This window comes from Nyctereutes procyonoides, unplaced genomic scaffold (assembly GCF_905146905.1).
Source record: "Nyctereutes procyonoides isolate TBG_1078 unplaced genomic scaffold, NYPRO_anot_genome, whole genome shotgun sequence".
NCBI lineage: Eukaryota > Metazoa > Chordata > Mammalia > Carnivora > Canidae > Nyctereutes > Nyctereutes procyonoides.
The window spans coordinates 36,971,120-36,987,809 of record NW_026575140.1 but is presented as its reverse complement, the minus strand read 5'-3'; the positions used below and the strand labels follow the sequence as shown (position 1 = coordinate 36,987,809).

The 16,690-nt window shown below is 42.2% G+C and overlaps 1 protein-coding gene across 1 annotated transcript in view; it reads right to left on the bottom strand.

Annotated features, from left to right (window-relative positions):
• Positions 1-16,690, bottom strand: part of C8A (complement C8 alpha chain) — a 65,355-nt gene that overhangs the window by 10,966 nt on the left and 37,699 nt on the right. The window lies entirely within an intron of this gene.

Genomic DNA, 16,690 nt, shown 5'->3' with positions numbered 1-16,690 from the left:
TCCATGGGGAGTCAACCTGACTTCAGGCCCCATGATAACTGAGTCCCACATTAGCTATCTCTATACTTGTCTACATCTGGGGACCCACGGAGGAACCTGAATCTTGTAGATGAGGAACATCATCCTCAAAGCTGTAAAATCATTTTATCCCAATCCCTCACTCTGTACACAAACAAAGCTGGGTGTCCAGCCCTTCGTTGGGCTGGCAAGTAAGGCTAGAAAAATGGACTAGAGCAAGGTCCTGACCAGAGTCCAGCTTTATCTGTGGCTCAGGTTTTCTGAAGGTTCTGAACTGGAGTTTGCATTTTTGAACTATCATTACTTTTAACTACAACTATACAATAATTATTACCAATCCCTGCATTGTTATGGCAACCACAAGGAAAAAATAATTTAGGTCAGTTATTCAATTGAGCTAAGGATTAGATCTAATCTTTTCAAGGGAGTATTGAAGAAGCAAGTTTATTTGCCTGCATCCCCATCAAACTACAAACTCTGTGAGGTCAAATATTTGTGCCTTATTCACCGCTCTCTTGTCAACATGGCAGACAGTGTCTGCTGTGAAGGAGATGCTCCCTAACTATTTTGAGAATAAGTAATTGATTAATGAAAAAAGTGAGCAAATACATATACACCATGAGTCCTGTGGTATGGGCTTCTGACAGAAAGAATCTCAGGAGTCAGGAATCCTGAATTCAAATTCCAGTCACTTAAATAAATGGATGAAGAAATCGTGGTGTCTGTGTGTGTGTGTATATATATGTATATATATAATATATAATATATATATATATATATATATATAATATCTTTATCTATGTATCTACAGCTATATCTATATAATATAATGTGCCACAACCAGGTTCATGGATGAACTGGGAGGATGTCATACTACATGAAGTAAGCCAGACACTAAACAAAAAAAAATGACATGATCTCATTTATAGGTAGACTCTAAAAAAACCAAATAAATATATGGAAGCAAAGAGTAGAAAGGTGGTTGCCAGGGGTGCAGAGGTGGGGTAAGCAGGGAGATGCTGGTCAAAGGAAACAAAGTTGCACTTATGTAGGATGAATAAGTATGAACATCTAATGTGTTGCCTGATGGCGACAGTTCATCGTATTGGATAGAACACTGAAAATTTGTAAAGAGAGAGGTTCCAGGTGCTCTCATCACATACACACAGGCAAAGGAAACTATGTGAGAAGATACGTTAATTAGCTGCACTGCAGTAATCATTTCCCTTTGTATATGTATATCAGATCTTCATGTTGTATACTTGAACCGGGTACAAATGTTGTATTTTTCAAAAGTAAAACTAAACAAATCTCAGTCACAAGCACCCTGTATGAGCTGAGAAAAGGCTGGTGGTCACACTGGGCTTGTTTCCTGTTTGCAGAGACAGGGGCTGGCTTTGTCCCTCTCTAGACTCCCCTGAGCCACACACAACTCCAACCCCATGCCTCTGTACACTCTTCTGAATCACTCCAGGGCTGGAAGCGCCTGGAAGGGGATGCTGCAAGGTATGAGCACCAGCACTCAGCATCAAGCACAGGGCTTCTCCTGCCACTTCTATTTGAGTACTTTTAATTGTTAATGCATTACTAATTGAGGAAGATTGAGCATATTTAATTGTTTTGATTAAAAAATGCTTCACCAGTGATAAACAAGAGTGGGGAAAAGGAATTCACAGGCAGAAGCCAGAGTGATTACAAGGAGAATGACAGTGGAGGGCTGCCTGCTTCCAGTGACAGGGTAGGCTGATTACAGGGTGGGAGGAGGTGGTGCTGGAGAGCACCCACAGAGCCCTTATGCTCACACCGGGTCTGCACAGCCTGCCATGTGCGGGGGGAGTGGAGTGGGGGGGGGATTCCAGTTCCAGTTCAATTTGAGCAGCACTGTTCAACTGCAAAGATTTGCCTTGCAAGGACACCAAGGTAGGGTTTCAGCCAGCAAGGGAAGGTCTGTGATTTAAGAATCATAGGATGTGAAAACTTCAAGCATCCTTGGACACCTAGCCCACACTCCTTATTTTTAATTGAGATGTTCTCGGTTCATAGAGGTGAATTATCTTTGCCTAACTAAGATCATATAGGTAAGAGATGGTGGAGCTGAGATTCAAATTCAAGTCTGTTTCACTTAGAAGCCTGTGGTATTTCCATTAATTGCAGTTATCACATCAGACTAGAGAATTCTGCTATCAGAGAGAAAAATTTTGTAAAATTTGTGTACCATCCCTATCACGATGTGTGTTAGGCAGTGTAGACACTGTGAATTAAATAGGAATATGATGTAAATCTGAATAAGGTCTTGTCCTTGAGAAGCTAGCAGGTTTGGGACAACATACTAAACAAAAGCTAAGGTGTATCCCTAGAGTTGCCTGTTTCAATATACAAGGGTGAGAAAGTGGAGTCACTCACCAGAAGCTGTAGGGGAGGCCAAATCAGAGCTGTCTACAGAGGGCCCATGGGAAAGCAAGACCAGGAGGCTGGGGAGGGGCCTAGAGGGTAAAGGGGGAGGAGGTAGGGGGTAGAGAAGGTCTTACGTAGTGCCCAAATCCAGGACTTGAAACTGGTATCAGAAGCCAAGACACAGAACCAGAGACTTCTTGCTTTCAGCAAGTAAAGAGCAGAAGAGGAAGAGGAGAGAGAGAGCAGAGAAATGTCTGGAGCAATTGTGTGCACTTGCCCAGATGGGTGTGGGGCATGAGTGGACTGACTACACAGCTGAAGTTTGAAAAACATGGGAGTTAGGGGTGCGGACCCTCCACTCAGTTGAAAATCGAAGTATAGGGGATCCCTGGGGATCCCTGGGTGGCTCAGCGGTTTAGCGCCTGCCTTCAGCCCAGGGCGTGATCCTGGAGTCCCAGGATCGAATCCCACATCAGGCTCCCTGCATGGAGCCTGCCTTTCCCTCTGCCTGTGTCTCTGCCTCTCTATGTGTGTGTCTCTCTCAAGAATAAATAAATGAGATCTTAAAAAAAAAAAAGAAAATCCAAATATAACTTTTGACTCCCCCAAAATGTAGCTACTCTTGATGGGAGGCCTACAGTTAACATAAATGGTTGATAAAAACATATTTTGTGTTTTATATGTATTATATGCTATATTGTTAAAGTAAGCTAGAGAAAAGAAACTTATGAAAATCATAAGGAAAATACATTTACAGTACTGTATTTATTGAAAAAAAAATCCATGTATAAGTGGATCTACACAGTTCAAATCCATGTTGTTCAAAGGTCAACTGTATTTATAGAACCAAACAGTGATCCACCATGGCTCTACCCCATCCCATCAGGCTGGATTCCTTAGATGTCAGCTTTGGACCCGTATCATACTGGCATTTGTTTTGAGAGTTTGACGTTTCCCAAACATGGCTACACAGTGAGATTGTCTGGAGTGCTTATTAAAAATACAGGTTCCCATGTCCCACCTATATCAGTTCTAATTCTGTATTTCTGTGTAATCAGCAATCTGTATTTAAACAGATAACCCAGATGATTCCTAGTCAGCACATCTGGGGCCAGATATTGGATACCATGGTTCTACAGCAAGCTCTGGTGGCTCATCACAGAGCACTGGCCTCCGCCCTGTCTCAGTCAATGTCTTTGTCAATGCCTTGGATATGGACTTAGCAGCCAGGCTCATCACATCTACCCAGAAGAAGTAACTAGGAAAAGCCAAGGATCATTCAGATAAAGAATCAGGATTCAAAAAGCCCTCAAAAGGTTTGGAAGAAAAAACAGACCAAGCATGGCAAAATGAGGCTCAGTTGGGAAAGCTGTAACATCCTTCCCTGGGGAGAAAATACCATGTACAAGCATAATAGGGAATGGGCACAGCTTAGGAGAGCAAGAGAAAAGGCTGTAGGGTTTTGGACAACTTCCAGCTCCGGAAGACAATGAAGCCAGGTGAAAAACCAGGAGGAAATTATAATCAATAAAGTAAAGGAGGGGATAATCTCACTCTCTTTGTGTAGCTGAGAGAAACCTAGAGCCTGGCACAAAGTTCTGTAGTCTACATTTTAAAAAGGAAATAAGAAAATAAGACATTCACTCAACACTATTCAGCCTTAAAAGAGAAGGAAATCCTGCCATATGCAACAACATAGGTGAACCTTAGGACATTATTGTAAATGAAATAATCACAGAAGGACAAACATGCATGATTTCACTTATATGAAGTATATAAGATAGTCCAACTATCAGGTGTAAGAATCATGGTTGGCAGGAGTTGGGAGAGGGTGAAGAAATTCAAAACCGCATGCTTTGGAAATGTTTGAGGGGATGGGGGATGTTCACCTGAACAACAGAGGAAAGATCTCTCTTTAAGAGAGATCAGTAGAACTAGATTCAGCTCTCTCCAGAGGGTTGTCTTGAGGAAGAGGAATTAGGCTTATTTGTGTGGCTGCACGGGCAAGAACTAGGAGCAAAAGGGCAAAAGCTACAGGAAAATAGATTTAAGCTCAACATAAGGTAAATCATCAAGATGGCCACAGGCCAAGGAAATTTGAGTTGTCTCATAAGGCAGTGAGCTCCCCATACTGAGAGGGTACCAAGCTGAGGCTATTTGCCTGTATGGAGCACAGTAGAAGGGTTTGAAGAATTGACCAGTGGTCTTTTAAGGTTGCTTCTAAAGCCATGAGATTCTGAAACTTTGCTCTCAGTGAGTTCACAGGCAAGTGTGAAGAACCGGAAGGGCATGATTACTACTCAGTGTGATGAGAGCTGTGAATGAGGCCAGCAGAGGGGACTCTTCCTTGGGGGTCAAAGGATATAGAGGCAAGTCTGAAAGGATGAGTAGAAATTAGCCAGACAAAGCAGAGACATTGAGAGCAGAGGGATGCCATGTGGAGGCCTTGCATCCCTAGCAGCAAGATTCTGCTCGGAAAAGCCAACCCGACCTAAACTCAAGAATAGAAAAGAGAGATGCCAATCAGTGTAAGAAGTACTGGGACCCCCTGGGCTCCTTCCCACTCTAGTCTGGACCTGAGGAGAGCTGTTGTGATGCCCAGCTGGCAGACCAGGAGCCCAGAAGACATGTCTCTGGCCACCATGTCTACTGCTTCTTTCCCACCTGGTCTTGTCTGTGGTACAGGTGTTAGAGCTGTTCTCCTGCCTCTTTGGAGAGGCTGCATCAATGTGGCGGGGAGGCAGAACCAGGCAACTTGACTTCCAAGGTGCCAGAGCGCAGCAAGTCTGTCACTTCTCAGATGAAAAGCATCAGATAAAGGGCTAGTTTCCAAAATCTATAAAGAACTTATTAAACTCAACAGCAAAGAAACAAACAATCCAATCATGAAATGGGCAAAGGACATGAAGAGAAATCTCACAGAGGAAGACATAGACATGGCCAACATGCACATGAGAAAATGCTCCGCATCACTTGCCATCAGGGAAATACAAATCAAAACCACAATGAGATACCACCTCACACCAGTGAGAATGGGGAAAATTAACAAGGCAGGAAACAACAAATGTTGGAGAGGATGCGGAGAAAAGGGAACCCTCTTCACTGTTGGTGGGAATGTGAACTGGTGCAGCCACTCTGGAAAACTGTGTGGAGGTTCCTCAAAGAGTTAAAAATAGACCTGCCCTATGACCCAGCAATTGCACTGTTAGGGATTTACCCCGAAGATTCAGATGCAATGAAACGCCGGGGCACCTGCACCCCGATGTTTCTAGCAGCCATGTCCACAATAGCCAAACTGTGGAAGGAGCCTCGGTGTCCATCGAAAGATGAATGGATAAAGAAGATGTGGTTTATGTATACAATGGAATATTACTCAGCCATTAGAAACGATGAATACCCACCATTTGCTTCAACGTGGATGGAACTGGAGGGTATTATGCTGAGTGAAGTAAGTCAATCGGAGAAAGACAAACAGTGTATGTTCTCACTCATTTGGGGAATATGAATAATAGTGAAGGGGAATATAAGGGAAGGGAGAAGAAATGTGTGGGAAATATCAGAAAGGGAGACAGAACATAAAGACTCCTAACTCTGGGAAACGAACTAGGGGTGGTGGAGGGGTTGGAGGGCGGGGGGTGGGGGTGAATGGGTGACGGACACTGAGGGGGACACTTGACGGGATGAGCACTGGGTGTTATTCTGTATGTTGGTAAATTGAACACCAATAAAAATTAATTTATTAAAAAAAAAAGAAAAGCATCAGGTGGAAAACAGCAGGTGTAATACACTATTTATCTCTTTGCAACAAACAAATGCCATTCAGGTTGCTGTGATCTATCTGCTATGTTGGCTTTGCTACATTGGTTGCCCCCAAAGACAGGCTCAGAAGGACAGGGAAGATTCATAGAATCTATTTCATGCCATGATATTGGAAAAGATGATTATTTAGCTCAGAAGTGTAGGCTACTGTTTATGCATTGAGATTCATGCTCCTTCCCAACCACCTAGGAATAATAGTATAAGTACCTCTGTGCCTTTCAGATGCTGTTTCCTCTCCCAGTCAGCTCTAGAAAGTCTTTCTTCTCTCCCAAGGGCCCAACTCTGTGTCCCTCATGGTATCTCTGTGCTTCCCTCCAGCATACCCTATTGTTAGTTTCTTGGTCTATTCTTCCAATTCGGCAATTGCTGGTTTCTTGGTCTATTCTTCCAATTATACTGCAAACTTATAAAATCATCTCTTGGGTTTACAGGTCTTGGCACAGAGCCTAGCATGTGACAAGACCCCAGGAGTGCTCAGGGATGGGCTGATTCCAACCAATCTAGACAATACCTCTAAATGTTTTTGATAGTCTCAGATCTCCTTTTGGTTGATGATGCAAATCACATCTTTGTAATATCTCACAATGGATTAAGAGATGATATTTTATAAACCTTCATCTTCATTATCTCATTGGAGGCTCACAACAATCTTAGGGAGCCAGGAGGATTTATCCATTTTGCTAAGAAAAGCAGTAATTGTGGTCAAGAATGTGAACTCTCGAGTCAGAGTTTTACATTCACATTCACTATTTGTGGAAGTTACCTGAACCTCTTTGGACCTTATTTTCCCCATTGGTAAAAAGGCAGAGATAGTTTCCACACACGAGTCTCTAAAACCAGCATCTGACACAATTAAGTGTTCGACAAATCTTAGCTACTATTAAGTTGCTTGCCCCAAATTGTGGTTGCTTGCCCAAAATGCAGTGCATGCTTCGTTTCATCACCTCAGTGTTAACAGTGCAGAGAAATGTTCCTCATGTGGCACAAGTAGCAGTAGCCTTACCAAGTCCCCGGTTCCATGATCACCTCATTCTACAAAGTGGCTCAGTGAAAGGAATCCATGCTCCCAACAAGCAGCATTGGGACTGCAATCTCAGATGTCCCTCCTGACTGATAACAAGTATCTTCAGGGACTCTGGTTCTTCTAGATAATTTTGGAGGTATATATATATATATATATATATATATATATATATACACACACACACACACACACACACACACACACACACACACACAAGAGGCAGTATAGCTGAGGGGGCTGATGTGGCCATGATAAGAGTCAGTATAGCAGAGATTTTCAGTCCTTCTAGAATGGAGACTGCTTGAACTATAATTCACCTTTGCACACCTACTGTCTGGGCAAATTATTTAACCTCTGTGTGCCACAGTATTCTCATCTGTAAGGTGGGGGCTCTCCTGGTGTCTGCCTTGTAGGGCTGTCTGTGGTGCTAAAGTGATTCGAGCTGTACTGTGTGCAATGCTCGGGATGATGCCTGGCTCAGACCCAGCAATAACAGTCAAATATTACTATTATTACTATTGCTGTGAATGCTACAGCGTACAAAGACTGGGCTGGTTGTCCCTGCTACTGAACTTGGAAAATCAGAGAAGGGTGGAGACTGAGGAGTTTGTCAAAACAGGTTTTCTTAATCCACATTCTGCAGTATATATTGTTAGGCCACGAATGAGTGAAGATTAAGAGAAAAGCCATATTTGATAAGGACCTATTATATGCTAGGCAAAACTTTCCCATAGGTCATCTCATTTCATATTCACACATTTCTCCACAGCAGGTGCAATCATTCTCATTTTTAAGCCAAGTAAACAGAAGCTTAGATAGTTTGAGTCACTTGCCTAAAATTATACAGTAAGTAAATAGTAGAACTAGGATTGAACCAAGGTCTGTGTCCAAAGCCCATTTTGTCCATGCCATATTATGTTACCTACAGGAGAGAGAGCTAAGGGTGGCACTGGGGGTAATTTTGACAACATCATGCCTTTTTCCCCTTTAAGGCTGGGGCTGTTTCAGTGACAGAGGTAGAAATGCAAAATTAGGACAAGATCAGGAGTATGGTGCTGAGAGTGTCTCAGTTCCAAGTGTATGCAAATGACTTAGGGGGGATGGGGACAAAGCCAAGACACCAGGAGTCTGTCAGTCAATCAATACCATCCATCACCTTGAAGCCTGGTTGTCATGGTAACTGGGGATAAAGCCTGGAGCCTGTTAGAATCTAGTGCCTGTCTGTTCAGGGTGACTGGTTGGTTAGCAGGCACAGCAAAAGACCCTCTGGGCCAGCCCAGACTGTTGAGCCATAAATATAAGACCCTTCACATTCAGATTCCTGCCACCCTACCCTCTGCCCTATCCAATCCAGCCCAAACTTTTTAGGACTCTACCCTGACACTACAGAGTGTAGGAAAGTTCCAGAGGAGGCCGAGCATAGATGGGCTTGGATTCTGAACCTCTCTTGCTAGAAAGACACTGAGCCTTTGCTATAGACCAGCCTCAGCCTATGGGCAAGCCTCTGGGGACACATCATCAACAAGATGCATGATGGAAGTAGACAGTAAAGTGTGATAGATCGAACTAAATCCCAAGTCCCCTGAAGCACCTAGGAAGTCTCCCAGGCCATGGAGACTGGAAGGGTCCTATCTAAGCATAGGTTAAGAATGGATAAGCAGTAGCCAGGTGAAGAAGAAAGGGTATGGTTAGGGAAACAGAAATCCAGGTAGAAGAAACAGCGTGTTTCTTCTTATAAAGCCCCAGGGGGAAATGAGGTATGATTAAGTTGAGGGACCAGCAAATAGCTCAGTACAGCATAGCCCATAGCTAGGGCTGAATGGGGCCAGAGCATGCTCCCTTGAACACTGGCCATCTCCAGGGGCAGGAACCCTCCTGTGCTCAATGGTCACCTTTGCATGGCTCCAGCAGCTTACCATTCTGCAACTTGTCATCCTCTCTGTGGCTCCCTGGAGGCCAACACTGACTGCATTTCCACCTACTAATGCCATCACTCTTCCTGCCATAACTCAGCCGCAGGATTGCTCTCCTTAATGCACTGGCCTCAGGGGCAAGCCCTCCACAACAGTGTGGCCTTTGGGTGAACCTCGACTCTGGTCTCCTACCACTCACCCACTCTCATGAGACTCCCTTCACCTAAAAAGCCCTAGCTCCCTTCTCCGTCAGGCAAGCTCCTACTCCTAATTTTTGGAAGGTTTGGATGTCTTTGCAGTCTAGAAAAGGGGAGGGGCAGAAGGGGTGGGTTTATTTCTATTTGAGCATTTTCACATTGTATAATTCCTGGTGCCCAACTAACTGCATATTTCTCCAGGGCGTGGAGCTGTGTGTTTCATCTCTTTGTCCCTGGAAATCATGGGTTCTCATTGACTGGTTGAGTGGTTGGGAGGATAAATGGAGGGATGGGTGGGTGGATGCAGATTAGATTAGAAGGATTCTCCCCAGAGATTAATTGTTTGCTGCCTCTTAATTTGGGTAACAAGGAAAAAAAATGTTGTTTTCTACTCAGTACCTTCCTGAAAGGGAATTATAAGCAAACAACAACAATAATCTATAAATGTGATGGAAAATATGAGAATTTGAGGGACTTAAATAACACGTTCATCCCACCCCAGTCACTCCCCACATACAGCTTAGTTATTTGGGCTGCCTTTGTCTCATTCTCTAAATGGAATAAAAAATGCACAGCCCAGGGGCCCTCATTCCCCCATTCTACTGTTTCTGACAGACATCACTAATTGATCACAGCACTGTCAGGCTCAGCCCGTCCTGTGTCATAATCCGCTGGCATTTGCTATTGAAACCAGCTGCCATTACTGGCCTAGACACTTTTTCTGTCTGTCAAGGCTCTGAGGTCCACTTCTTTGAGTGCTGCGATTGCCAGCACACCATCCTTTTTCCCGGCTCTGTCACTGAACCTAAGCTTCAGAACAGACAATCACAAGCTGGGCGATTTAAGGCTTAACAATTCTCCCAATAACAGTTCCTAATCAGCCAGCCAAACTGACCCCAAACTGCATTTAGGAAAGAGTATTGAGCATAATACTCCATTAGTTATTTTTTAAACCTGATTTAACCACTTTCAAAGCTATTGCAAGCTGTTTGATGTTTTTTTTTTAAAGGAAGAAAAGTGAAAAAATAAAAATACAAAGGTAAATGAAATAAAATATCCAGATAGACTCCAAGAAGCATGGAGCTGGGAATAAGAATCCTTGTGTCAGACCTCACCCTGCTCCTAGCCAGCGGTTTCACCTTGGACATGGCATTCTACCTTTTCCTGTTTGTAAAATGGGAACAGCCATAAAACAGCTCAAAGCATTGCTGAGAGGCTTGAGTGAGAGGATATTCTTGGAGGCACTCAGTGCTGCCTGCCACAGACTCAGTTAGAAGCCAGGGAACATTCCATCTTTCATTGCCATTTGGATAAACTATTTCATTGGATGAGACTTTCCAGCCTTTCTTAGCAGTGATTACTTCACCTCCCTCCAGCTTTTTACCTTGTCTGCCTTCCTGTGATTGTTAATTTTATGGGCCAATTTGACTGGGCCATAGCTGTGTCCAGATATTTGGTCAAACATTATTCTGGATGTTTCTGGGAAAGTATTTTTGGATGAGATGATCATTTAAATCAATAGAGTAAAGCATTCATCTTTCGATGGACACCGAGCCTCAGTGTCCATCGAAAGATGAATGAATAAAGAAGATGTGGTTTATGTATACAATGGAATATTACTCAGCCATTAGAAATGACAAATACCCACCATTTGCTTCGATGTGGATGGAACTGTAGGGTATTATACTGAGTGAAGTAAGTCAATCGGAGAAGGACAAACATTATATGTTCTCATTCATTTGGGGAATATAAATAATAGTGAAAGGGAATAGAAGGGAAGGGAGAAGAAATGGGTAGGAAATATCAGAAAGGGAGACAGAACATAAAGACTCATAACTCTGGGAAACGAACTAGAGGTGGTGGAAGGGGAGGAGGGCGGGGGGTGGGGGTGAATGGGTGATGGGCACTGGGGGAGGCACTTGACAGGATGAGCACTGGGTGTTATTCTGTATGTTGGCAAATTGAACACCAATAAAAAATAAATTTATTATTAAAAAAATAGAGTAAAGCAGATTGTTCTCTGTAATGTGGGTGGGCCTCATCCAATCAGTAGACATCCCAAATAGAACAAAAATGCTGATCTTCTCCTGAGTAAGAAAGGACTCTTGCTGTCTGCCTGCCTTCAAGCTGGGACTTCAGCTTTCTTCCTGCCTTTGACCCACACTGAAACATCAGCCCCTCCTGGGTCGCAAGCCTGCCAACTGCAGATCTGGGGACTTGTCAGACTCCATAATTGGGTGAATCAGTTCCTTATAATAAATCTTTATATCTTATTGGTTCTCTGAAACCAGTTAGTTAGAACCCCAACTGATATATCTCCCAATGCTTTCATTATGGCCACTGATGTTTTTCTCTATTTAAAGTAATGAGATATGCATGTATAGTCGATGGAACACACCAGATGGTATTTTTAATATTTTTTTACTATGCTGAAAACTAAGCAATACACTTTACTCCATGATTCAGCCCACATACATCCAGATAAAATAAGTTTTAATATTTCATCATACTTTAATGCACTCTGATATTTTCCATCCTATTTCCCTTTATTTTGTTTTGTTAAATGCTGATAATGACTCACCAGCTTTCTTTTTTTTTAAGATTTTATTTATTTATTTATGAGAGACGAGAGAGAGAGAGAGAGAGAGAGAGAGAGAGAGAGAGCCAGAGACATAGGCAGAGAGAAAAGCAGGCTCCATGTGGGGAGCTGGATGTAGGACTTGGTCCCAGGGCTCTGGGATCATGACCTGAGCCAAAGGCAGATGCTCAATCACTGAGCCACCCAGGCGTCCCCCCACTAACTTTCTTTTACAATCTACTAATGGGTTATGACCTGCAGTTTGAAAAATCCTAGGCAAAACATCTCTGAGACATTATAGAATGTCAGTTAATATCACAGGTTCCTGAGTTTGATCCCTGGCTCCACCAGTTAATGGCACCATGACCTTGGGCCAAGTTATTTAACATCACTGAGCTGCAGTTCTTAATTTGTAAATTGGGGATTATAGCACCTTCTTCACAGGTCTTTCTTGAGGATTAAATGAGATAGTATGTTTAAAGTGTTTAACTCAGTGTCCACCACATAGTAAAATGCTCAGTAAATGTTGACCATCTTGCCACCTCTGCTAGAGGCTAAGCCTCTGATATACGGTATCAGAATAAATAAGAGAGTATATGAGGAAATATTGGGAGGGATAAATACTTGGGCAATATACAAACTCTATACCGGAAGATGTTGATTCAATACTAACTGAATCATGTTGAGTGATTTCCTTAGGCTCTTTGTACCTCAGCTTTCTCTCTATAAAATTGGGGAAAATACTAATTCACCTCCTCATAAAGTAATCTGAAGATTATCTGGAATATTAGATGTGACTATATTATACTTTACCAATATTGGGAGTTATTATGTGTAAGTATATTTATTAAAACCAAATATTTCAGTTAGCTCTAAGTGCAGTGAATTTTAAAAAATAATTCTTTTTAGGTAGTAATCAATTTGATTGTCCATAGGATATATCATTGCTGACTATAAGTAGATGATTATGACAAAGAGAAATCCCATTACCTTTTATGCACCCTTGATGAGAGGAACCATGTTGGTATCTAGACAATGTGTACTGTGTTTGTGTGGTTAATAAATGTTTGTTGAGTGAAAAGCTGAAGGATGAATAAGTAAAGGAAGGGAAGGAGAAGGAAGGAAGGGAATGTGGAATTACAATTGACATCAACTTTAATGAGTTTTAGTTGTTTCTGTGGTTTTTTTCTACACTGTAAGTTAGGTGGTAGACCAGCTGGTCCAGGGACCCTCGCTGGAAGGTGATGATCAATGACGGAGAGAATGTACTGTGCTCTTGCTGGAAGGGTCTTTCCCAGGGTCACTTATCTGGCATCCATCAAGGGGAGGAATGATGGAACACAGGCCCTGATTTGGGCAGAGTTGTTAACACTTTGAAAGATAGTGATGAGAATTCAAAGTGACCTTGATGAATGGGAGAAGCAGTCCCTCCAAAACTGGATGAAGTTCCAGGGACAGAAATGAATGACCTTGATCAAAAAAATAGGCAGGTGAGGGAGAAGGCATGATTGCTGAGGCTCTAAGTCTACAGCAAAAGCACTGGCCACTGCAGGCTGGACACAGTGATAATGATTTCCTTTCCATTTGAACAGTGTTTCAGAGCTGACCAATTGCAGAGAACGACGAGATAGGTTATCTTGTTATCCTTACTTTGCAGATGAGAGGGCAGTTAACATTATAGAGTTAACTGAAAAGCTGGGAATAAAATAAAGCATGTGGTAATAGTAAAAAACCCATCATAGTATAGCAGCAACAGGTCACATTTTTTTTTTAACTCTTACTATATGCCAGGCCCTGGGCCATGTGCTCACATAGTTTCATTTCATATTCACAAGAATCCTGTGAAGTATGTACTATCATTGCCTCATCTAGAAGAACAGAAAACTGAGGCATGAGGAGGATAACTAATATGCCTGAAGGTCACTTGGCTAATAAATGGTGGAGGTGAGATTTGAATTCAAGCACTCTGACTCAGAACCTTTTTCAGCAATTAATATTTATTGGGTGCTTGTTAGATATTTTCTGTGGATATGTTCACTCATTCCTCATAACTTCTCTGCGAGATGAATGCCATTAATACTTCCAGCTTACCAAGCTAAGAAATTGAGACTTAAAATGATTAAATAAGCTGCTCATGATCATACAGCTGGTAAGTGAGAGAACCCATGTGTTCAACCACTGTGCTACACTACGATTAGCCTGAATCAAGGGGGACAATATCTGACCACTTACCACCAAAGATGTAGTTGGAATTATTCTCAAACACACAAACCTTGGTTATCATTCCAATATGGGCCTTGAAAGGCTGAGGTTTAGGGAAATTAAGTACCCTTGATCACAAAGTCATGCACTACTGACTGGTAGAACCAAGATATACACCCAGATGTGTAGACATGTCTGACTCCCAAGTTTAGGTTCCTTGTTACCATGTCACTAGCATATGTTTTCCTTCTATAGTCCTTGATCACTTGCCCTTACAACCTACTGACCCCATGTACAACCGTAATCCATAATAGTAACTGCTGGTTGGACAGTGTTTTACTTATCACAACGCTTTTAAAAAATATTATCTTGGGACGCCTGGGTGGCTCAGCCTTTGAGCATCTGCCTTTGGCTCAGGGCATGATCCCAGAGTCCCAGAATCTAGTCCCACATCAGGCTCCCTGCATGGAGCCTTCATCTCTCTCTCTCTCTCTCTCTCTCTCTCTCTCTCTCTCTCTCTCTCTCCCTGCATCTCTCATGAATAAATAAGTAAAATCTTTTAAAAAATGATTAATAAAAATATTATCTTGGGTAATTCTTCTAACAGCCTTTAGAAGTGGTTTATTGTCCATATATTAGTGATGGGAAAATAGACTCAGAGACATAAAGTATTAGCTTTTAGATGGCAGTGCCTACATGGAAAGCAAAGATATCTCAATTGGAAAAAACATTTTTACTATCACACTGCCTGCTGGCTTTTATGGGGCCAGACAGTGGTGTTGGTTTCCTTCACAAGCAAAGCAGCAATAGAAGTCATTTTCTATAATGTCTTTGCAGAGTCCTTTCCATATGGCCAAAATCCATATAGTCATGAACCTTTAGAGAACCTTTAGGGCCATTCATTTACTTTCTATTCCAAGCATATAGTTTCCATTACAGCTTCCCTGGTAAAGGTATCCAATCAGATTTACTTAGGTTCTTAGATTTGGATAGGAAACTCTATTTCCTATTATGATTTGAGAGACAAAAGACACAGAAGCTGAAACAGATGTGTCAGGACCTATCTACATTAGCCACAAAACAGGAGTCCAGAGCAGACCACTACCATCTTTGTCCCAAAGGTATTTATGGAATATCCACTAACTTCTGATGCTTTTCTCATGTAACACATCAACATGGATGGAGGGAACCGGCAGAGAAAACATAGCATAACCTGGTAAGCAATAGTTGTGGGAATGGAGAGGAAGGCCCAGAGTGCACATACTAGGGAGGTGACTAATGAGACATATGAGAAGAGAGTAAGAAGTCATAATTATTCCCAGGTTGTGAGTCTGGACAAAGGAAATTGGATAAAAGGGAAATAAGTCTGAAGTATAATTCAGAGTAACTCGTGTATTTTTCACTTACTTGTGATAGAGCTTTTAGCCTCAGTTCCTTATCTGTAGAAGTAAGAAAACCTCTCTTCTTGCACAAATATTTGGAAGATTAAGTAATAAGATACACAAACAGCCAGCAGATATAAAAAAGATGCTGGACATCACTAATCAGGGAAATGCAAATCAAAACCACAGTGAGATATCACCTCACAACTGTTTGGATATCTATTATCAAAAAGATAAGTGATCACAAATACTAATGAGGATGTGGAATTAAGGGAACCCTGTGTAGGACACCTGGGTGGCTCAGTTGGTTAAGCATCTCCCTTCAGCTCAGTTCATGATCTTGGGGTCCTGGGATTGAGCCCTGCATTCCCCATTGCTCAGTGAGGCATCTGCTTCTCCCTCTACCTCTCCTCCCTCCGCATATCACTCCCCTGCTATCGTGCATGGGCTCTCTCTCTCTCTCTCTCTCTCTTCCCCTCTCTCACAAATAAATAAAATCTTTTTAAAAGGGCAGCCTGGGTGGTTCAGCAGTTTAGCTCCACCTTTGGCCCAGGGTGTGATCCTGGAGACCCCGAGTCAAGTCCTGAGTCGGGCTCCCTGCATGGAGCCTGCTTCCCCCTCTGCATGTGTCTCTGCCTCTCTCTGTCTGTCTCTCATGAATAAATATATTTTAAAAATCTTTTTTTTAAAAAGAAGGGAATCCTGTGTGCTGTGTGCTGTGTGTGAATGTAAACTTGTACAGCCACTATGGAAAACAGAATGGAGACGCCTCAGTTAAAAATAGAACTACGTATATGACCCAGCAATCTGACTTTTGTGACTATGTCAAAAGGAAATGAAATCATTATCTAGAAAAGATATCTATACTAACATTTTCACAGCAGCATTATGCATATTAGCCTAAGTATGGAAACTGTGTAAGTAAAACAGATCAATGAATAAAGAAAATGTGGTACAGATAAACAATGGAATATTATTCAGCCTTTAAAAAGGAGATCCTGTCATTTGTGACAACATAGATGAACCTGGAAGGAATTATGGTAAGTGAAATAAGGCAGACATAGACAAATGCTGCATAATGAAACAAAAAAAATCAACTTCATAGAAACAGAGATCAGAAAAGTGATTATAAGGGCTGAGGGTGGGAAAAATAGGGAGTTGTT